Source organism: Dunckerocampus dactyliophorus, chromosome 10 (genome assembly GCF_027744805.1).
Source record: "Dunckerocampus dactyliophorus isolate RoL2022-P2 chromosome 10, RoL_Ddac_1.1, whole genome shotgun sequence".
NCBI lineage: Eukaryota > Metazoa > Chordata > Actinopteri > Syngnathiformes > Syngnathidae > Dunckerocampus > Dunckerocampus dactyliophorus.
The window spans coordinates 18,949,481-18,973,345 of NC_072828.1; positions in this window are offsets into that span (position 1 = coordinate 18,949,481).

The window sequence follows — 23,865 nt, forward strand, 5'->3', positions numbered from 1 at the left end:
AGCCAAAGTGCAGGCTGTGGCAGGCTGAGAAGAAATACATCGGCAACCAGGAACTTCTGGCTGTCATGCTGGCTTTGGAGAAATGGAGGCAGTGGCTGGAGGGCGCCACCCACCCACCCCTCTACTGTTTACACAGACCATGAGAACCTTGTGTATTTCAGCTCCATCGAGTGCCTTAGCTCCCTCCAGACACGGTGGCCGCTCCTCCTCAAAAGGTTCAACTACACCCTCATCTACTGCCGTGGTTTTCTGAACAGCAAGACAGACACTCGGTCCAGGATGTTCTCCCCACTCTGATGAGTCTCCTCTGGAGACCATCCCACCTCAGTCCCAGATCCTGGGCACTCTCCAGTGGGCGGTGAAGAGGTGGGTGGCAGGTTTTGACATAGACATCCCAGCTCCCACGGGCTGTACTAAGAGTCATCTCTGCATCCCATCGAACTTGTGTTCTGAGATACTCAGATAGGCCCATGACACAAGGTGTTCTGCCATTCTGTGACGAACCGAACTGCTTTCTTCTTCTCTCAATGCTTCTGGTGGCCTACCTTCCATGCTGACACCAGGAAGTTTGTGGCTGCCTGCCCTGTCTGGCAAAGGTCCTCCCACCATCCCCCAGCACGTTTGCTTCGGCCCTTCGTCTATTCCCTCCCGTCCATGGTCGCTTTGGACTTTGTGACGGGGCCTCTGCCATCTAATGGCCACGAGGTCATTCTCATGCAGATCGACAGGTTCTCCAAGAGGTTCCACTTCATCCCTGTCCGGAAGCTTCCTTCATCCTTGGACACTCCCAATCTTCTGCTGTATCTGTGTTTTGCCTGCATGCCATACCCACCGTATTGTCTCCAACAGAGGGTTGCAATTCTCCTCAGTCATGTGGAAGGCCTTCTGTAAGTCGTACATCAGGATACTATTCATAGTCAGACAGACAGACAGACAGAGGGGGTGAATCCGGACTTGGAGGGGGCCATTAGATGTGTTTGCCATCAACACCCTTCATCATGGTCCACTCACCTCCCATAGATGAATACGGCCAGATGTCCTTGGTATGAAACAAACTCAAACTCCCCGCTTCGCCACACCATTTTTCACCTTTCCTGCCTCAAGCCAGTAGCGGCTTGTGACCACAACTCCCCAGCAGTGCCTCCTTCTCCTCCTTGGCTGGTCGATGGTCATCCCACCTTATCGGTCAAGACTATTCTGGGCGTCAGAAAAAAGGGCAGGGGTTTCCAGTACTTGGTTGACTGGGAGGGTTACGGTCCCAAGGAATGGTCATAGGTTCCTTGCTCCTTTCTCCTCGACCCATCTCTACTGTTCAATTTTTACCGTACCTTTTCCTGACCAGCAAGGTAAGCCGCCTGGTGGGAGGGTACGTTACACTCTGTGTGGCCATCTTGTTATCTGCTGTGTATTTTCTTCCCTTTTTCTGCTTGTGTTTTGTTTCCCTTAGTTAGCAAAATAACTACTTCTCCAAGAGCAACACTGTCCAAAGAGCCACGAAGAAAAGCAAAATAAATAAATAGCCATTACATCAGTCATCATTTTACACCTCTCTAATAGATTTCCATGCTTTGGTCTATGCTTGTTCCAGTACAACTCGGACAGCTTTATGTTTTATGTTTTTGCTTTATGTTTTGCCTTTCTTTCAGTTTCTCCTGTTTCTTCTCCCACTAGACTTACAGTGTTGGGCTTGACCTGAATTGATACAGCTTCTGTTTCTCGGAGAGTGGCATCTCGTTGCTTATTTGATGTGCCAATAAACACTGAATTAATCCAACTGAATGCCTCAGCAATCACATGACACATTCTGGACATGCCAATGCCTTCTTAAAATTTTAAGTTTGACCAACAGTCTCAGGAGAACTATACCGTCATTCAATTACAAACCCTTTCAAAATAGGGTTACATTTATTTTAAATATGACTATATGTAATATCTGTCACACAACACTTCCATCCATCTACAGTGGCATGAAAAAGTATCTGAACCTTTTGGAATTTCTCACATTTCGCATAAAATCACCATCAAATGTAATCTGATCTTTGTCAAAATCACACAGATGAAAAAACTGTGTCTGCTTTAACTAAAACCACCCAAACATTTCTAGGTTTTCATATTTTAATGAGGATGGCATGCAAACAATGACGGGGGAGGAATAAGTAACTGAACCCTCACATTTAATATTTTGTGGCCCCCCCTTTGGCAGCAATAACTTCAACCAGACACTTCCTGTAGCTGCAGATCAGTCTGGCACATCGATCAGGACTAATCTTGGCCCATTCTTTTCTACAAAGCTGCTGTAGTTCAGTCAGATTCCTGGGATGTCTGGCATGAATTGCTGTCTTGAGGTCATGCCACAGCATCTCAATGGGGTTCAAGTGTGGACTTTGACTTGGCCACTCCAGAACGTGTATTTTGTTCTTCTGAAACCATTCTGAAGTTGATTTACTTCTGTGTTTTGGATCATTGTCTTGTTGCAGCATCCATCCTCTTTTTAGCTTCCACTGTCTGACAGACGGCCTCAGGTTTTCCTGCAAAACATCCTGATAAACTTTTGAATTCATTTTTCCATGAATGATTGCAAGTTGTCCAGGCCCTGAGGCAGCAAAACAGCCCCTAACCATGACGCACCCTCCACCATGCTTCATGGTGGGAATGAGGTGTTGATGTTGGTGAGCTGTTCCATTTTTCCTCCACACATGACGTTGTGTGTTCCTCCCAAACAATTCAACTTTGGTTTCATCAGTCCACAAAATATTTTGCCAAAACTTCTGTGGAGTGTCCAAGTGCCTTTTTGCGAACATTAAACGAGCAACAATGTTTTTTTAGACAGCAGTGGCTTCATCCGTGGAGTCCTCCCATGAACACCATTCTTGGCCATTGTTTTACATATAGTTGATGTGTGCACAGAGGTATTGGACTGTGCCAGTGATTTCTGTAAGTCTTTAGCAGACACTCTAGGTTTCTTTTTTTACCTCTCTGAGGATTCTGCGCTGAACTCTTGGCATCATCTTTGGTGGACGGCCACTCCTTGGGAGAGAAGCAACGGTGCCAAACTCTCTGCATTTGTAGACAACTTCTCTGACTGTCGATTGATGAACATCCAGACTTTTAGAGATGGTTTTGTATCCTTTCCCAGTTTTATACAAATCGACAATTCTTGATCACAGGTCTTCAGACAGCTCTTTTGAGCGAGCCATGGTGCACATCAGACAGTGCTTCTCAGCAAGACAATTCTTACCAAATCTGCGTGTTTTATAGTGGGCAGGGCAGCTTTAAACCACTCATCAGTGATTGGGCACACACCTGACTTTTATGTTTCTTATGTTCTTATTCTTTCTTGTGTTTTCTTTCTTTTCGTGGGAGAATGAACAGAATAAGATTTTCATTGCATGGTATAACTGCTGTTTTACCATGCACATGACAATAAAACTCTCTTGAATCTCTTGAATCTTGAATCTTTAAGTCTCCTTAGGCAGAGGGTTCAGTTACTTATTCCTGCCCTTTCTGTCATTGTTTGCATGCTATCCTCATTAAAATATGAAAACCTAGAAATGTTTGGGTGGTTTTAGTTAAAGCAGACACAGTTTTTTCATCTGTGTGATTTTGACAAAGATCAGATTACATTTGATGGTGATTTTATGCAGAAATGTGAGAAATTCCAAAAGGTTCAGATACTTTTTCATACCACTGTATTTTCTATGCCGCTTATTCTCACTAGGGTCGCACGGGGGTATGCTGCAGCCTATCCCATCTGAGTTTGGGTGAGAGGCGGGGTACACTCTGGACTGGTCGGCAGTCAATTGTAGGCCACTTAAAGACAAACAACCTTTCACACTCACATTCATAGCTATAGACAATTTACAGTTGCCAGTTAACCTAACATGCATGTTTTTAGAATGTGGTAGGAAACTGGAGTACCCGGAGAAAACCCATTTATGGGGAGAACATGCAAACTCCACACAGAGACGTCCAAGCCGAGATTCAAACCCAGATCTTCCTTATCTCCTGACTGTGTGGCCAACATGCTAACCACTTGGCCACTGTGCGCACACAACACTTTGTAGAGCTAATTAAGAATCCAAGGCTAATAACTAATGGTGTTGTTTGATTAATTAGTTGAACTACATAGAAAAAGTAATTTATTCAGCCTCTTCCCATAGTAATTAGGGCAGCAAGAACTATGTTGACACTGGGATGTTTAACCAATGCGGTAAAAGCTGCTAAAGTGTGCCACTAAGCTCGGATTCTTTCTTTGTGATGACCTTTTTTGTAAGGTTGTAGTACAACAATATATCTGCAACAATCTACTCTGATATGCCAAGCTGTCTCTTTGCAGGATAACATGGCCACTGCTGTGTCAAGACAGTAAATTAATACAAATGCTCAGTCTCGGGCCTGTCTGCTGGCATTCTGGAGAAATTAAAGGTGAAGCTGTCACTAAAGAGTGGCACGCTTGTGCTCGCAAAATGTATTTATTGTAATTGTATTTATTTGTTGTATTTTTAGTTGATTGGCATACATTGTTTCAAATAGTGATGTGTTGGTCATGAAAAATGGGCTCTGAGAGGCGAATCTTTGAAATGAACAAAAGGAGGTGGTTTGCTTCGTTCTGAGCCATTTGGGAGCTGATTAGTTTTATCCTCGTCTTTTTTTCTGTTAAAGGCGAATGTCATTGGTCAAGATGTGTCCTCACTGGGCAGGTGGAGGGGTTAAACAGTGGTGCAGTGGTGCTCTTAGAGGCGATTTTTTCATGAGAAATTTGCATGAAGAGCTTTTACCTATTTTGACCTAATTTGCTTACTGAGATGGGTCTTTAATTTGGGTTTTAATTTGAACAGAAATACATATTCATCTGTTCTTGAAGAATAATCAAAATAAGGTTTTTAACTTGTTATTAGAAAAAAGAACTAATTTCTGGCAAAAAAAAATATCTTCATAAAAATTGGCTTGCTATGCTTTTCTCAATATATGATTATTTTTCTCACGTGAACTTAAGTTTGCTTAAAATGGGACTTTTTTACTTTCTTGAAATGTTGTTTTTGCAGTGCAGGCACGGAGTTAGAGGGGGGTGTGGGGGGGCCCGTTTTGAGGCACCCACGATTTTTTTGGCCACAATAAAAGCTAATAAAATGATAAACCATCCTGGATTCCAGTCAGCCAGTCCCAGCGAAGGTACATGTTCTGAATTATGGGCGCGTGGTGGACGCATATGCCAGAATGCAACCAAGACGCATGCTATTCCTGAACCCACTGTCAGGCTGACAATTTACATTGGACATTGAACGTGTGCTGTACATGGCTATTCAGGTGGAGGTGCAAAATAAAGGTTCTGTCATCATGACTGTAAGGAAAACTGTTGTCTATTCAAACTGAAAATTAACCAGAAAAGCGATCCCCAGTGACATAAAATTATACTCAAATCCTCGGAATTTACAGCTGCTTCAAATTGGAAAATATTTCAGGAAATTGAGCTAAAATGGGTTTCTCCTTGTACCGGTAATTTTATAAATAGAATGTTTTGGCTTAAACGATATATTCCAAGGATAAAAATAACATCAAACTCTTGAAATTAAGGACATAAAATTGGCCTCAGATATCACCTGATTGCAGCAAATGAGGTCTAATTTTGACAATTTTTCTGGGGGAGGGCCCCCAGACCCCCCACTACATTTACAGCGCATCGGCCTATGGCCTCGGCCACACCTCCCCTTTTCAAAAAAGCTACATCTGCCCCTGCAGTGTATGTCTTCCTTTACTTACATTTTGTTTCGTGCACGGTTTAAACACTGTCTTGAAAGTACAGATTTGGCACATAACAATCGACACCCAACCCTAGTCAAGGTTGAGCTAGAGCCTATCCAACTGATTTTGGCTGAAACTCCATGAACTGGTCGCCAGTCAATCACTGGGCACATCAAGACAAAGAACCATTCACACTCACATTCACAAACACGGGCAATTTTGAGTGTGCAAAAGCAAAAGCCTCTGCACTTTCTAGCGATATATGAGTCATTACGGTAAACATAGGGACTACATCACAGCAGCTCCAGGAATATGAGGCTTTGATAGAAAGCAGAGTGGGTGGGTACCGTGCAGCACGAGCCCATGTGGCGGCGAGGGCTGTTTTTGTGTTTCGCTGTGTTGTTCATATTGAATGTTTTATAGTTCATATTGTATACCCCGCATCTTTTATTCATGTACAAGTCTGGGTTTCTGTGTGTCTTATTCAGTAAAAACCTGTCAAATTCAATTCCGTTTTTTTGAGACGGTCTGTCGTTATATTTTCAGCTTGCAGTAATGCAAAGCAACCTGCACATGTTTGAAATGCTCCTGAAGAAGGGACCCAAGCACATACAGTAGAGATTGTATAACACGTTTACAGCTTAGATAGGATCTGAAATGTTTTAACCCAATCTAGCGTGAGAGTCAAAAAATTTGCCAACTCATGGTTTAGAATTACATTTCTGTGATCAGAAAGTTGACAACACAAAGAAACTATTCTGAAATACATTTGAGAAAATCTGCACAAAATGATGATGCTATTATTTGTAAATCTATGGAGCACTGTCTACTTAGAAGCAATAAATTGTCATGATTTAATGTCTGGAAATCAAGACGATGTGTAAATCAATATATTCAGAGCAATTGTGAACCTAAACCTCAGGGTGTGTGGGCTGGACCATAAATTTCATTGTATAGGGAGCCATTTATGCACATTTACATGGAGACAGGATGTTGATTGCAGGACTGCAGAGTTACTGAATGTCGCAACGGGGACATTCTGAGAGCGACAAAGCACTAAAGAGTTCACAACCACATCTGCATGAGGTCATAAATCTTTCTCAACTGAATAAGCACACTTTTTATTTCTGTTCCAAATCCATAACACCTCCCCTTCTGTGTCTAGTCCTCTGCTCGATGTTGCTTGCTTCTCCTCTTGCTCGCTTTCTCCATCATATTCTCTGAAATTTTTTAGCGTCTGTATCTGATAATGAGACTGACGACAATAAAAGTTTCATCCTCTGCTTCCATCCATTTAGAATATTATTGGGTTATGGTTGTTTTCGGCATGCCTAAGGGGAAAAGAAGGGATGTAAAAGACTGTCAGGTTTTACTCTTGTCTGGTTTTTCGCAGAGAATATAATTTAGCCTCTCTCGTCTCTCGTAATGTACGTATGTGAAATCTAATGTAATACAGTCATTCCTTGTTTATTGTGGTTAATTAGTTCCGCGAAGTAGGGTTAAACATTAATAAAATGTGATGAAGATGCATCCGCCGCGTGCATCGCAGCCATCTTTATCGCACACACGACAGCCGATAGCGTGCATTATAATACGACGCCAGCGAAAGCAAAGCCGAGCGATTTGTGAGGTCTGATTTTTTTCGAGGAGGTATTTTTGTCATGCGGATGTAGTACTCTTTCGAACACATATTGCTTTGAGAAGCCAAACTCTTTACATAAGTAGCTCCAATAACTAAACGGAACTACGTTTCTCATCACCGAAATCCGACCAGAACTGGGCTCACGCGACCAATTGGGGAGGTAAGTTGCTGTTGATGGACTACACTGCTAATGGGGATGTCACACAACTTCATGTCAAAAAGTTCAAACTATCCCTTTCAGGCAGACACAGACGTTGATGAAATGTAGTATTCTACACTGGACACTAGGTTTTAGTAGCGTTACTGGAATGTTTGGTGAAAAGATCAGATTTGATCACAGGCTTTTACTGCAGGTTTGACTTATCTCACAACAGACACAATAATCCCTAGTAAAACTCAACTGTCTACTTTTATTTACTATTACGAGTGTAAAGGTGACTCTTGGCGTGCTATTTCATGTCTAGAGGGCCCTAATGTTAAAACATGTATTTAAAAGCTCGTAAACAGGTTTCCTATGCTCTAACAACAAAAATATTCAGTTTATAAATAAAGACTCCTACTGCTACTTAATTCACTTATCACGGTCAGGTCTGTGTCCAAATAGCCGCAATAAATGAGGGATTACTGTATAGTTACCACTCTCAGCGCAACTGAAAGGCATCTTGTGATGTAACATGCGTGGGTTCTTTGTATGCTATGACCGAAATTCGTGTTACAAAACAGCAGAATAATAATGAGATGGTCCTTTATTGCTGCTTTGTATTTTTAGTAAGCCCATAATAAGCAGCCATTCCATCATAGAACACAGAGCAAAAGTAAATAGCTAATTGTAAATTGATAAGAATTTGTGCCCTGTCAACCTTGGACTCTCGTGTTAGAGGAATTGGTTTGGTTCGTGTTTGCTTTTTTAATGTCACTACCCAGCAGAGGCTTAAGTGTGATTATTCAACTAAATGTTGCCTCAAAAATGCCATGCAAATGATCCTCAGCCAAATATTTATTCATTTTCCTGTCCTAATTAAATGTTGAATTACAGCACCCTCAGGATGAATGATTTCCCCATTTACTAGAACACTAAGTGACCAGATTAAATTACTTTTATACACACTGAACACAAATATGAAATATGGGGAACAGTGCAATTATATTTAGTAACAGAAAGGTTAATTAATTAATTCCAAAGTGGAATAAATCATGTCCCATGCTAGAGAACAGCCCATCATGCTCAATGGAAATTGGCCCAAGTTAATTCTGTAATGCCTCTATATGATTTGCAACATCAGCCGGATGACACGTACAGCACAGTCCACATGTGCCTGCTGACAAATTGTCCGCTTTCACCAGACTGTCTCTGATCAAACAGATCAATTCTGAAAATATCACCAGAGCCCCAGGATCTTCAAAAAATGAGAGGAAGTGTCAACAAAGCTGAAAGCGGAAAGAAACACACAAACACGGGCATCTGATGTCGACCGCAAAATAAATTACATCAATACTCTGACCCCAAGAGGGGCCACTGTCGTGTGTGTTAGATATCAAATAACAATCACCTTTACAAGGATCCCGGAGGCTCATGATGGAATTATGTGGGCTGTAACAACATATTACAGACCCAGGGTTATGGATGTTGTCTGCTGGTTTTGTGGTCAGTTTGCAGGACAAATGGTGTTTGCAGTCCAATACTTCAGGAGATGAAATGGCCTCTTCAGGATGTCCTGTCTTTCAGTCTCTTTTGTGTTAATTATTGCACATCTGACAGAAAACACAGTTGCATTTTATAGTTTTGGTTGACAAAACACTTTCTTAGATGTAATGTTATATATATGTAATATTAGATATGAAATATTATCAATGCCAGCAGATGGAACATACTGTCGGTAACAGCTGGTGGTTGATATGACTTTTTGGTTATGATTTTTGGTTACCGAGGTAAGTCAGTTTTATTGCAGCAAACAAGACTGCCACTTCCAAGCCAATTTTTGGTAAAAGCACTTCCAAAATCAGGCATTTGAGGCCACAACAATCTCAAAAAAAGCCTCTAAAAGCCTGTGGGGTTGAATGACAGTACTTTGTCATGAGATCACTTTGCCCACTGCAGTGGCACCTCGGTTAGCGTACGCCTGGTTAGCGTGTTTTTCAGTTAACGTTGAAATGTTACACCAAATGTTTTGGCTCGGTTTGCGTACATTTTCTATTTATCTTATTATTAAGACACTGCGAAGTGCAACTGTGTTCTAAATGTTTTTTTGTTTTTTTTAATCAGAAAACGTCTGCGTTATAGCATCTTGCTAATCCATGGACGGAGGAACTGGAAGTCAGCTCCATTGCCTGTTGATTTTGTCATAATTTGCTAACTAACACAGTTACAGCCCGGGTATCAAAAATGTTAACATCAAACACCATTTTTATCAAAATGCTAGCATTTGCAACTTTCTTTGGCTCGATTTTGGGTTATTTTGCAGCTGTGATCAAAAGAAAAGCAGAAACTCAACGGAAATTGGAATTTTGCCCGTAATCCGCAATCCTTATGTCAGACCTGAGCACATGTCTTTGTCTTTTCTGTGCGTTCTAAGGATATAAAAACAGCTAAAAAGAGGCAGCTAAGAATGCATGTAATGGGACACACCTATAAATAAGCCTTCTGAAAAAAAAACGCCTACAGCGGTCCATTTATTTAATGTGACCTGCATGTTAACCATGCTACAGCGACATTGTTATTACTATTGTTATTAACATTGTCACGCTGAAGAACTACTTTAATGGTGTAGTGACACCTCGCCACACCACACCGGCTAGCTACTAGCCAGCTAGCGACTAGCTTCACCACACACTTGCTGGCTTCCAGTACCTCGATTGCACAGGCCCTCTGCCTGCAAGGCAAACATCTTTCAACCAAAAAGAGGGGGCGGCCTTCGTCAGACGTGGAGCGAGAGTTTCAAAAGAAGCAGCGCAGGGGACGAGCTAAGGTCAAGAGGTCCGTGCCGATGCTGTGGGTCACTGGCCACAAATTGACAGTGTGCGGCAACGCTGCAAATTCCCCAAATGCACGGGCCACACGAGCATAAAGTGTACAAAATGTAACATTCACCTGTGACTAAAGAAAAACAAAAACTGCTTCCGTGCAGGCAGGGCTAGAACGTGTTCTCTATGTTATGTGTTGTTTGTTTTCTTTTTTGTTATAAATAAAACATTGTCATTTTCGTGTTATTATTGACAATTATGCCTGTTGTTGCAAATTTGCAACATACCCAAATGTCTATTAATTTTTGTGCTATAGTCAAATTAACAATGTCAACATAATTAACCATCTACTTAAGGCAAAACACACATAAAACATGTTTTTATGTTCATCTTTATAAATTCAGGTGTTAAAGGGTCAAGCAGAATTTGTATTGAATTGTCGTCTGGTTTACGTTGTCAAAAAATATGCCTTCAATTTGCATTCGCTTAAAATAAGTGTTAATTGTTATTAGGGCGACATTTGCTACAATCAAAGGCTGCAAAGACTTTTTTAATGCTATAGACTTTTTTCTTTCTGCTAATTAAACCTGTGCGGACTGTTGCTGAAAATGCATCCTGTTCTTTTCTGAACTGAAAACACAAAGACAGAAAGAAAACCTGGCCAAGGAAAACAACAGTAGTCGTTTGTGTGAACACCGCGTCCACTGAAGCATCATATTACCAAGACTGAGCATTAAATAGATATTGACACTGGCCTGCTGCTGGTCAAAACATGTTCAAATGTTGAGTGAAACTGAACAAGGACGTCTGCATTTCACACAGTCTAAGAATGGTGCTCATTTATTTTATTTTCAACAGAGAGAATGAAAAGGACCTTCAAAGATTTTTAAATTAGTCAGAAAAATCCAAGACTTTTGCCTGGGGTTATTTAAGATTTGCAGTCTCCCAAAATGCATCTTTCATAAAGTTCAAATCTCCGGCAGCACATGAGCTGCAGTGTGGGCTGCTAAGCATGCAATACTCATTTTTCAAGAAAACGTTTTTGGTATGCAAAAGGAAGATCAATCTGTGATACTCTGCCAGTGTTAAATCTTCTCAGGTCAATAGCTGGGAAAAAAAGATTGTAGACAGTAAGTATACAGCGGGAAAGGAGAAGCCACTGGCGGCTCCCAATCGGTCGTAAGTTGTGAGTGGAATGTCTGGCATGTCTGATATTTGTGGTTGACTGCAACAGTCATCTCACCAGTGATGGAAATTTTGGCTCCTTTCAGAGAGCCGGTTCTTTTGGCCCGGCTCACTAAAAAGAGCCGGCTGTTGCGTAGATTTTTTTTGTTGTCTTAAATTAATTTATGACCAAATTATATGTATTGTGCGAAATGAATGACTAATGTAAAAAATACATACCTCAATGAACAGCTACAAAAATATTCTATAATAAAATGTTATTTTATAAAATACAGAAACAAAGACCCATCTCAATAGACAAATTAGGTCATAATAGGTCAAATCGGACCAGTCCAGGGTGTACCCCGCCTGTCGCCCGAAGTCAGCTGGGATAGGCTCCAGCATGACCCCGTGACCCTAATGAGGAGAAGCGGTATAAAAAATGGATGGATGGATAGGTCAAATCATGCTTCATGCAAATTTCTCATGAACGAATCGGCTCTAAGAGCACCACAGTGTGTTGAACCCCGCCCCTCCCCTTGCTCAGTGCGGACACAAAGACGCCGCCACACATCTTGACCAACGAATGACATTCGCCTTTAACAGAAAAAAAGACAAAGAAAAAACTAATTGGCTGCCAATTGGCTCCTAACAATGCGTTCATTTCAAAAAGACGGCTCTTTGAAACCGATTAATTTGTGACCGACACATCACTACATCTCACACAATTGAAGCGCAGATGCGAGTGGTTATCCCCGTCTTTGAGTCTTTCCTCTCACACAGCCAAATAAAATCATGTTAGGAAGGTGGTAGGCGGTGCACATGGTAAGCGGCCCATCTCTTAATGCCACCACAATCACATCACAATTACACAAACCATCAATAATATAGAAAAACACAATTTAACAATGTGCGGCATGACAGCATTGGCAATGAATTCCATTATAACTAAAACAACAAACCCAGTTAATCCTGAATCCTCGGAACGAACGTTTCTAAACAACTTCAAACCGCGACACAACATCATCATCTGAAGCAGTTCAGAATCCATTTTTTTCTCATAACGTGACAGAAAACATGAAAAAACTTAAGTAACATTGTATTGTTTTGTTGTTAGCAATGTTATTAGCATCGGAGTCCACAGACAGGTAACATTTGTTCTTCGTGGTTCATTTGATAGTCAGCAACAGTTTGAAGTTTGAAAAACATGCTACTGACAGCTGCAGGACAGCAACGACCTGAACACACAGTGTGTGAATGGGTGAGATGAATGAAGAAATCGGGGGGGACAGAAATGAGCAGGAAGCGGTAGCTGAATTAAGGGATAAAGGGGGGAAAACAGACATGAGCGGGAATGATTCAAGATTCAAGAGTTTTATTGTCATATGCACAGTAGAACAGGTAGTTCTGCTATGCAATGAAATTCTTGTTCTGTTCATTCTCCCAAAAAAGAAAGAAAACACAAGAACATGAATAAGAACAGTAGAAACATTAATACCAAGCTGTTTGCCAGCCTTGTGGTCCTGGACTTCAAACTCCTGTAGCGTCTGCCTGACGGTAGGAGTGTGAATAATGAGTGTTGTGGATGTGTGCTGTCCTTGATGAGGTTCTTTGTTCTTCGTAGGACGCAAGATTTATAAATGTCTTGCAATGAGGGGAGGGCTGCCCCAACAATGTTCTGTGAGGTCTTGATCCCCCGCTGGAGTGCCTTCCTATCACGTGTTGTACAGTTACCGTACCAAACAGTGATGGAGGCGGTAAGGACACTTTCGATGTGCATCTGTAGAAGCAACTCAGGGTTTTGGTGGACATGCCAAATTTCCTCAGTCTTCTCAGGAAGTACAGTCTCCTTTGGGACCTCTTGATAGTTTGTTGGGTGTTGTGAGACCAGGTCGAAGCAGAGGGGGTGAAGCCGCAAAGTGCCGAAATTTAAAATGGATGTATGAACAATACCTAGCACGATAGCACAAAGTCTTTAGATAAGTCTCTACTTATGAAAACGGCTAAAATGCTATGATGGCAGGCAAAACAGAAATGAGCAGAAAAGGTGCGAGTGTCCAAGCAGAAGAGGTGATGAACCGTGTGTTAATACTTAAAAAATGGTACTATGCCAATATGATCATGCTAGCACAAAACGGCGGAATAATAATAACAAATAGATGAAAAATAACACTATCATAATAATGTTCTGTATGGGTCACATCCAGTAAACTTTGATTGTATGCAAATGCATAAACACTTTTAATTTTAATTTATTAAAACAAAATGTTTGTAAAGTAAGTAAAGTAAGTAAGTAATAACAGATATTAATTGAATTTCTCATCAAGTTTAAAAAAAAAAAACATAATAAAAGGTATGAAAAATTCATTCATCCCGGCTGACTTTGGGCGAGAGGCGGAGTACACCTCGGACTGGTTGCCAGTCAACTGCAAAACATCCAACCATTCACACTCACATTCATATCTATGGACAATTTACAGTCTCCAGTTAACCTAACATGCATTTTTGGAATGTGGGAGGAAGTCCGAGTACCCGGAGTACCCGGCGTCTTTAACCCCAAGCACAAACGAGGAGAACATGCAAACGCCACACAGAGATGCCCAAACAGAGATACAAACCCACATCTTCCAGATCTCCTGACTTTGTGGCCAACAGGCTAACCACTACACCACCGTGCACCCGGTATAAAAAAAATGATAATATAGGTATGAAAAATATTATTACAAAATCAATTATATCTTGAGTATAGTTTATTTTTTTCGTTTTGTCTTTATTTAATCACAAACCATTCTTCAATATTTCTAAGTTTGCTTAACTCACAGTTTAATGTTATTTTTATTATATGGGAAGTAGGATGAACTCAGTTTTTTTCAGTTTTTTCCCCAAAAATAAATGATCTGTCATGGAGAAAATGATAAATTAATATTCAGGTATGCTAATTCAGTCAACTTTACAGATACGAGTGCTTCAGCATTCATGGCAACAAATATGCAAAAATGATGGATGGCACGATATGCACTGCCCTTTTCTTTCAAGTGGATCAATAATGTGCTGTCGAAAATAAAAAAAAAAATGTGAAGAAAAGAGCAAATCCCGCTGAGAATCCAGCTTTCAACAAAGTACAGATTGCTGCTCATAAATGTCATTACTGGGTTAAAATGACCCAAGTAAGTGGCCATATTCAGTTACAAGTGTGGTAATTGCAACCCACTATTAAAAGCATAAGGTTATTAAAATTTTGATTTCACATGTGGGGGACACACAACTGAGTTTGTGTGAGTGTGAGTGGGAGGGCGGATGGGGCATGAACAGCACCATGGTATCTGCCCGACAGCTCAAAGCAATGTGACGTTGAAAATATGTATACTGTAAAACCACAGCCTTAAGGCTTTTAAAGGAAAAGAGCACTTTTTGGGGATTTTGCCAATCATCCACAATCCTTATATGAGACATGAACACATCATTTTCTTTTCTGTGCATTCTAAAAGGTATAAAAACAGATTAAAAAAAGACCGAGCTAAGAATGCACGTAATCCGCCGATAAAGCCTTCCGAAAAAAACTAACTTTTTGGGGGGATTCTTAAAAGGACCAAAATACGACAAAATACCGTAAGTATTACATGTCATCATGAATGTTAATGTTGCTACACGGTCACAGCATGTATATAAAACCATAAAACCTTGTTGGAGGTGTTTTAATAGCAGTCTTTGTAGGCGGCATAAGTGTGTCCTATTACGTGTCCTATTACGTGTTTTTATATCGTTGGAACGCACAGAAAAGAGAAAGACGTCTCTTCGTGTCTCTTATAAGTATTGTGGATGATGGGCAAAATTTAAAAAAAAAGTGCAGTTTTCCTTTAAATCCAAAGTTGCCATGGACAGAAACTTCACAGACAAAAGTATGCAAAAAATTGATCTTTTAATAAAACTCAACCTCTTTTATTTCACTGTTTTCTGGTATTTCTTCAAGTTTTTTTTAAATCACTGTTTTCTATTGTAACTTTTCAGTTCACTGCTCCCATTGCAGTTTGACTGGTTGTAACTCAAATTGCACAAAATGAACACCCAATTCCGTTTCACCTTGTTAGTCAACTTCAATCCAACTTATTACCACAAATGTTACACTTATGTTTGGAATGTATGGTCAACAAACCTCGTTTACATAAAATTATACCTCATTTTTGAGTAAACATAAGCAGAAATTCTCAATTATTTTGGCTACAGTTAAACTAAGAGGCAAATAAATGAATGGATTGTCCCAAAATTGTATATGTGAAAATGAAACAAATTCATTTCAGATGTTTGGACCAGCAACAAGCACCACAGTGTGGCCAATTCAAATTGATCTGGGAATATCACAGGAGAGGAGAAATTGGGGATGACAATAATCACATAGAGCAGGTAGATGAGCTTGGGGGTGGTCTAAAGGGAAACGGGCTTCAGCTTCAGCTGACTTTTTGCACTTGGGCCTAGTGCTTGACTCTTCATTTAACATTGTTTTTGGATGGCAAAAACTGCAGGGGACCAAGAATAGAATAATAGTCATATTATTGATTATATTTGAAATTGTGAAGAAAATACTGCTGTTATTTTGTTTTGTTTTTTGTTTAAAGTAATTGCAAACCAGATGTTTTTGCACTTTTGTTCATTTTGCAGTTTGTTCATTTAATAGTTAGGAATATTTACTTGCAGTTCATCACAATAAATTTTGTAATAATTGCACCACAATTATAAATGAAAAGAAAGCATATTACACTAGGTCCCCAACTTACGAACATCCAACTTGCAAACACTCAGAGATACGAACGCAAGCTGACTGGTCTATATTTTCATGTATTTTGCCTTGTAGTAACTCCATATTTATACTGCTACGTGCTTGACCAGTAGAGGGCACTGTGACACTGCTAATGGGACCAACAGAGAGGAAGACGGTGGGGAGAGAGTGTAAAGGAGAAATGCAAAGCTAAATTATAGCTGTACGATGCAACCCGGACAGAGCGTGCGATTAAAGTTTATGAAGAGTTAATAGGCCTGCTTAATTCTACACCACCCACAGAACACTACCTCTTTTAGAAGAGTCTAACGACGACGACCATTTGTCCTTTTTTTCAATATTTCCTCCTCCACCACCAACGACGTATGCTCGACCACTCCTCTTCAAAGGTAAATAACATTTATCATTACGTATTATTATATCACTTTTATTATTGTTTTTTTCATTAATTATCCTCGTTTAATATTACTACTGCATCCAAACTCATATTTACATACATACGCATATACTGTATACGTATACACGTACATGTAGTACCTATATAATTGGTAAATTACCTTTTGTTGGACTTACAAACAAATCGACTCGCGAATGGTCGTCTGGAACCAATTGTGTTCGTAAGTTGGGGACCTAGTGTACTCGCAATTATTAGAAAAAAAAAAGAAATTAAATTAAATTAAAAAATATGTGGGCCTACTGATTTTTAACATTTTTTTTTTTTAGTGGCTCGGTTTGATCCCACCCCCGGACCGCTGCCGTAGAGCATCTTGATAGCTATGACTGTTGAAAAGCCCCAACCACCACCAGCACTGCGATCAGCAGCCCTGTTTGACCTGCTCAAGCTTTGCAGCACTCGAATGCCACAATCACAGCTTTATCTTATTTTTTTACACAAATTTATTCTTGACAATTTACATTCCTGCTGGTGGAAACCCAAAACAATACTCCTGATGTTATTTCACTTTTTTTTTGTCAAGCCATGTAAAATTGAGCAATAGAAACTTCTCGACTCAAGCCATCACTGGTGGAGGAATTGAACATCAGATAAATGGGTGGACAACAGTCAGTGAACCTTGCAGGGACTCTTATTGTTTAATAGTTTTTGCACTACCCATGAAGCGCTATAAAATGTTTGTGATACTTACTTTATCAACGAGTATGTGGTGGCCATCTGGTGAGAATATAGGAATACCGTCCTTCACCCTCACTCACACCCCTATGCACCTTTTTGCTGTCTACCAGGAATGCAGAAATCGATCAAATGAAACTGATGTTGACATCAGGTGGAAGATCCACTTACACCTCGTCTTGCCTGAGCTCCCTTTGACTGCTGGTGCACACTGACACGCCTCCATGCCCCTGCAAGACAGCTCTATATCCCTGGCCTCCTAAAGGTGTTCAGGAGTGACTAAACACTCCCAAATGACCTTATCAATTGTTTTATTATTTTAGCGGAGGAGTGGGTGTTGGTTGACAAGGTCGAGGAAGTCATTTTCCACTCAGAGATTACGTGAGAATCCTACCCTGTGGGAGGTTTGATGCTTTGTAATTATGCAAAAGTTAGACACATCCCTGACTCATAAGTCAGGCTACAAGGGATGCTTTGATCAGGCTTCTAAGGTTACCTTGAATTTTAAGGTCATTCTTTAATCCATGTCGCTCTTTGTTCTTTCATCATTCAAGGTATGTAAGGACCCTCTGTTCTGAATAAATTAATACTCAACAATGTGGTTCTGTATGGATGAAAAATATGTATTGCAAGTCAAATGCAACTATATTGAGGTAAATCTGTTTGCATTGCCACGTAATATTTCAGGTTAGAGTTTGTGCTGTTATTTCTTGTTAAGACCTAAGGACACTCCAAAGATGTCCACTAGTGGCTGCAAAATGCACCGTATGTTTTGTGAATGTGTGATATTCTAAAATTCCCACCCTCATGCCTTAGCTGTCATATGTAGGTGTGGGAGGGCAATACAGATTGTGTCCTTCCACATGCAAATTGCACTGTGGCTGTGTAGTCTTTGAACTTAGAGCAGGGTTGGATATGTAGGCTGCATTCCAAAAGACGATGGACCAAAACAGCCAACCACAGCCAAAACAAAAGGCGACAACACCAACATTCACTAAACAAACAACATGGTCTTTAACACTGTCTTTGGAATGGTTTAAGTATGAATCACAAATATCACGTGTAGACATATAAGATTATTTTTCAAGACTTTTTTTTTGTGGAAAATATTTTTTTAGACATGGACATGATTTTGACATGGCATTATGGAACATCACATGTTAGTTACTAGGAGTGTCATGAGACACCCCAATCACGAGATGAGACGATAAATGCATAAATGGAGATGTTAAAAGGGCAGCCTTGGCGGAGGCCAACATTCACAGGGAACAGGCTCGACTTACTGCTGGCAATGTGAACCAGGCTCTTGCAAGGACCTATACAAGGGTTTGATACATAGTCACGTGCCAACAACCCCATATTCCCCCACAGGACACCGCAAGGGACACGGTCGAATGCCTTTTCCAAGTCCACAAAGCACTTGTAGACAGATTGGGCAAACTATCATGCATCCTCCAGTATCCTTGCAAGGGTGTACAGCTGGTCCAGTGTTCCATTACCAGGACGAAAACCACATTGCACCACCTGTAGCTGAGGTTCGACTAACTCCAGCACTCTGGAATAGACTTTCCCAGGTAGGCTGAGGAGTGTGATCCCCTTATAGTTTGAACACACTCTTCAGTCATCTTTCTTGAACGGAGGACCACTCCGGTCTACCAATCCAGAGGTACTGTTTCCGACTCCCATGCAATGTTTTAGAGGCGTGTCAATCAAGACAGTCATTCAGAGGCTTGAGGAATTCAGGGTGAAAATCATCCACCCTTTGCGACTGAAGAGTTTTTTTACCCACTTCAGATACCTCAGCCACTGTGATGGACCTGTCTGCATTCATGTCCTCTGCTTTCTCTATGGAAAGTATGTCAGTGGGATTGAGAAGGGTTTCAAAGTATTCCTTCCACCGCCCAACTACAGTATGTCCTCAGTCAACGTCAGCAGACCTCCATCCCCACTGTAAACTGTGTAGACCAGGCACTGCTTCCCGTTTTTGAGGCGTCGAATGGTTTGCCAGAACCTCTTCTTGGCTGACCGAATATTGTGCTCCATGGCCTCACCGAACTCCTCCCAGTTTTTGCTTCGACCACCGCCGAAGGCCCTTGGCCTGCAGGTACCTGTCAGCTGCTTCAGGAGTCCCACAAGCCATCCATGCTCGTTAAGACTCTTCTTCAGCTTGATGGCAGCCCTAACCTTCGGCTTTGATCGGCAGCCTCAGCAATGGAAGCATGAAATACGTCCCATTCGGACTCAATATCCTTGTCCTCCTCCGGGATGTTTTGTTTCATCTAGTCATCTGATTACTATTGCGACATATTATCAGTGATCTGACTCTTAAGAGTCTGCTTTTTGAAGTGACCAACAGTGAATTAGGCGTCTTTTTTTCTCATCTGGTTTTCTCTTAAAGCCGCACATGATTGGTCAAAATGTGTGGCACCATATGTGTCAACATTGAGCATATGGGAGTGAGGAAGGGAAGGGGTACTATTGCAACACATCATAAGTAAGGTAAACTAACCTGTCTCACGACGGTCTCAATCCAGCTCACGTTCCCTAATAGTAGGTGAACAATCCAACACTTCAATGAGCATTCATAATTCATAATTTATCCACCTCGAAATTTTCATTTAGACAGCATATTGCACAGGTGTGCCTGGTGGTGGTCACAATAAAAGGCCATTCAAAAATGTGCAGATTTTATGTATTAGAGCAGTCCAAGGGGTCAGAAAATCAGTCAGCATCTGGTGTGACCACCATTTGCCTCATATACCGTATATGCTGATCCAGAGCAACAACTGGGATGTTTTCAGCTTTCAGATATTGCGGTATTACAGATCCTTGCAACATAGAGTGAGTGCTCACTAACACCGATTTAGATTTGTGAACAACAACAACAACAAGAGGAATAAGCTTTTGGGTATACTGAAAGGGTTTTAGATCTTTGAGTTGAGGTTATGAAAGATGAGAGCAAAAACCAATGTTGTACGTTTACATTTCTGTTGATTAAAAATGCACTGCTTGTGAACCAGGAACAGAAAATACAACAAGCAGTTGCCATATGAACAAGGTGTGTGTGTGTGTGTGTGTCTGATTATTTCTGACACCCTTTGACCTCTGGGTCAAATTGACCCAAACAGTATCAATGTGATCTAAACATGCAAGGGGTAGTTTGTGACCATTTTTATTTTATATGTCCATGACACAAATTACAGTTAGCATACTGTTTTCATACTGAAAAAATACTATTAGTATTTTTCCTATATTTTTTTTTAATTTGACCAACACATAACATTTAATTGAACAAGGCCGCATGTCACTTTGCACTGCCTACAGTATAAACACATATATTGACGTACGCCTCATCTTCAAACCATGCTGACTTATCTACTTGATACATAGTAAAGTAGGAAGTAAAGTTCGGTAATTGACAATTACTGACATCAATGTCATTATGATTATCATATTCTTATTTACAATTATTGTGCATCCCACGGATTCTCTGTTTTGTATTTTACTCAGACTCTGGCAGTCCCTGAGCTGGGCTTAGTTTCTGGACTCCTACTTTAGCAGCTGCTTTCCATCAGCACTACCTTTGAAAGACTGGAGCTATTGCAGGAAGGCACTGGTTTAGTCTTGTTGCTGGATCCTCCACGACACGTGTGGTCAAACCTCTTACCTGCTAGCCTTTATCTCTGCTAGCTTCATTGTCTTCCTGCCAGTCGAGTTGCCCTCCTGTTGCCATCGTTTCCCTTTTGCTATTCTTTTTGTGCGTTACCCGCGACTCCCCCTTAGTGTTTTTTGTCCGCAAGGTAGATTTTTGTTCTCATTTTTATTTGTGTTTAACTATTGTAGCACCCCTCTCCGTGGTCCACATTAGAAGAGTTTATTGCTCAGTCTTTACTGCTCTGTCTGCATCACCACATATTGGGATACACCCTAGTAGCATTCAACAAAACCATAACAACAAATAGGCTGCTAATGAGGTCCTCGTCTTACAATGAAAAACACTCCTGACTTCAGGGGACTTACCTTTGCTTAACAGGGAAGCAATGACATGCAGATTCCTAATGGCCACTTATATAATCATTATCAAAATGTAACAATTTGTAGCCCTATTACTATTTATTTTCACATATTCCAGTCATATTCATGCTGGTTTGTGTTAAGTGAATGTCTGAACTAATTTCTTAAATGCTAAAAAAAAGCTGTAGGCCCTAATTATAGTTATAGTTAGGAACTTTTTAGGGGGCTGAAGCCACCCTAAATTAGATGTAAATCCATCCATGCCTGCACCCTCAGAACAGCTGTAATATTCTGCTTTGCTGTGCAGTATTGTACCCATTATCGTCATCGCCATCTTCATCATCACCTCCATACTTCACTGGTACGGCACAATGAATTTATTGTCATCATCATCATCACTCAAGTTACATACTGTATCTTTACTGGTGGCTACCCATACTGGGTTTAAAATATATTTATACTAGGGCTGTCAAATGATTAAAATTTGTAATCAAATTAATCACATTTTACAAATTAATTAATCATGATTAACCACCATTTGCAACTATGTGTGAAATATGCCATTTTTACTGTATTTTTTGAGCAAAAAGATAAATGACAGGACACAATTTTATGCATCCACTAACAGTTCCAAATGGACTGAAAATTTAAATCATACTAAAAGATTCTACACATGGCTGAAAATCTAAAACACCAGTCTCTTTAATAGTAGAAGAACATTTGAATCACACTTTAACCGTGTTACTATGAGCCATGATGGTTTGCATTCAAAGACATCACGGAATTTTTAAATTGAATTCAGCCTTTTGAGTGCAGATGCATTTTTTGGGATTAAACGGAGGAAAATGTACTTCCGCACAGTAGGGATGCTCCGATCAGGGTTTAATGCTGCCAATACCAATCACATGGATTAATTGTACATTTTTCCACGTATTTATAATGCTACTGGCTAATAATATAATGATAATTATGCTGTCGTTAATAGTGCTATTGGCCAGGGGTGATTTATAAAGGGGAAAAGTCAGGACATTTCCAAGGTCCCTTGACTGCCAGGGGACTCAAACAAAAGGTAATTACGAATAAAATGAGTCAATAATTAATAACGGGGGGGGGGGCAACATGATTTTTTTCATGGGACCCAGAATTCCTGGCTGCATCCCTGCTCCTGGCTATATGATATGAAAAAGCAAGCATAAAATCACCTTAATTTAGAGACAAACATATTTTACTTACTTTTTGAATCAATAATGATACTTCCACAGGATAACACGCCTTCTTTAAGTAGACTTTGGACGTGAGAGTAAATTCTTCCAGGTAAGTGAGAAAGCACTCGGCGAACTTGGTGTCTTCCACTGCTGACAAAAGCTGGTCATCTCGTGTGATGAAACAATTATTTTCCGGGTTATTAGCTTAGCCTTCTCACACATATGCTCAAGTGTTAGCCACATGGCTGCGTTAGCTGACGTTTGACTGATGATCACACTATTTTTTTAACGTGCTACCCCCGCAAGATTTCCATTTCATGTATTGGTAGTTAAGTTCTACAAGGCAGACGTGACGTTATTGTGGGAAAAGTGGGAGGACGACCCTGCCAAAGACATTAGGTAGGTCAAGACACGACATTACATGAAAGGATCACTGCGGGCCGTAATAGTCCTAGCCACAGTTATCGGCTTTTGTGATCGGCGTTCAAAGGCATTTATCTGCCGATCTTATGATTTTTCCCCCGAAATCGACTGATACTGATCAGCAGCCGATCGATCGGAGCACCCCATTCCGCAGTATGAGCTAGACGGTGAAAATAATATCTACTTACTGTTTTTCTTTGTCTTTCTGCTTATTTAGACGACACGTGGACCTTGGACCTTGCTGTTGTCTTGTGACAATTAGAAAGTATCACTCCGACGAGGACTACAGATGTGTTTGTGAGTTGAAGATACATACATGGTGTTGGAATCGCACTGCTGTTGGTGTGTTCAGGTCAGAATAAAGTCATAAAAGAGCGTTTGGCTCTGTGGAGACACGATTGTGCCTCTGTGTGCCGTCACGACAGAAAAGAGGTTCTTTTAAGGTGGACTGGCAGTCAGATATGTGCAAACAGAAGATTTTTTTTTCTTTCGAATGAGAAAGGGCTGATCTACAAAACATGCTAAAAAGCCAAAGTAACAAGCCAGTTTTCGGAGTGGAAAGTGTGGAGTGAATGTGCGCCGTAACTGTGTATGTTTTACTGCCATGCTTTTATTTTGATGGCCGGACTTACCGGATACAGGATGTGTGATGTCAAGTTTGTGTTGGGGAAGGCACCGGAAGGTTGGTTGAGCGTTAGTTTTATTTGTTTTTATTTAGACAAAAGCAAACATATACAACAAATATGGCATCATTTTCTCATTTGTTTTGCACCGAGTTTGTTGCTGCACTACACCGAGCTGTTTGTACCAC